The 1,202-nt window shown below is 44.3% G+C and overlaps 1 non-coding gene across 1 annotated transcript; it reads right to left on the bottom strand.

The window, feature by feature from the left end:
- Positions 1 to 858: 858 nt before the first annotated feature.
- LOC114811891 lies at positions 859 to 996 on the bottom strand. Its single transcript, XR_003759587.1, has one exon. It is a non-coding gene; the product is annotated as a small nucleolar RNA SNORA7 (small nucleolar RNA).
- Positions 997 to 1,202: the final 206 nt, after the last annotated feature.

The raw sequence follows: 1,202 nt of genomic DNA, 5'->3' as shown, positions 1-1,202 counted from the left end.
AGCAAGAGCAAGAAATTAAGGAGTGATTTGAGCCAGTTGGATGCATTACAAAGTGGGAGGGAAAGGGCAAGAGCAAAATGAGGAGGTAGCAGGGAGAGCAATGGAAAGGAATCTGTGGAGAGTTGAGCAGGAAGAAGAAAAATGACAGCGGTGCTGACAATTCCTGGAGTCAGGAAAAGGAAATTCCTTCAGACTAATCTATTTTTTTTTCATTTTGATGGAGTGACTAAGATGGTAGATGAACATAATCAATCTTTATTTTTGCCCAATCCTTGATTAAGTGCCTTACAAAGACCATAGTCACAGGAAGGTCAGAGCGTGCCATTGTTAATCACTTGATAAATAGATTGATAACTGGTTAAAGGACACCATGCAGAAGGCACCCTCAATGCAGGGGAAGAGAGTCTCTGGGGAAGAAGTAATCAATAGCCTTGCCAGGCTCAGAGTTCAGTCCTAGAATCTGTTTTATCCCTACAATGCTCAAGGGATAGGGACAGGGCCCCCATGACATGGAGTTGGAATGGAAAGCTTCATTCACAGTGTCTCTGGGCCTGTAAAGAACCGACTACCCAAATGAATCTCATTCCAGTTCACTGAGAATCAATCATTCAACAGTATTTATAGGGCACCTAATGTGTCTTGTCTTACGCTGTCGTCTCCAACCCATAGAGATTCCATGGACGTGTCTCTCCCAGAATGCCCCTCCTCCAATTGCAATCGTTCTGGCAATGTATCCATAGTAGTTTTCTTGGTAAAAATCTGGAAGTGGTTTACTATTGCCTTCTTCCGTGCAGCCAACTTAAGTCTCCTCCCTCGACTCTCTCCGGTGCCACTGCTGCCCAGCTTGGGTGAGTTTTGACTTGTAGCAGATTGCCTTACACTTGCTAGCCACTGGCCAAGCTAGGAATGGAATGGGTAGGCCTCTGCTTGACTCTCCCTCCAGTAGGCGAGACTGGTAGAGTACTGGAAACTCTCCAAGTGCAATTCTGAAAGGGTACCTAATTTGTACCATGCACTCTTGTGAGTGCTTCCAAAGGTACTGAGCACTGATTGAGCACTTTTTGTGTATGGAACACTAAAATAAATTATAATAATGTTATTTGTTAAGTGCTTACTTTGTGCTACGCACTGTTCTAAGCACTGGGGTAGATACAGTATGATTGGATTGAACACAGACCCTATTCCACATAGGGCTCACAGTC

The sequence above is a fragment of the Ornithorhynchus anatinus genome, chromosome 4 (genome assembly GCF_004115215.2).
Source record: "Ornithorhynchus anatinus isolate Pmale09 chromosome 4, mOrnAna1.pri.v4, whole genome shotgun sequence".
Taxonomy (NCBI): Eukaryota; Metazoa; Chordata; class Mammalia; order Monotremata; family Ornithorhynchidae; genus Ornithorhynchus; species Ornithorhynchus anatinus.
Note: the sequence above shows the minus strand (reverse complement) of the source record. Positions and strands in the feature narration are given on the sequence as shown.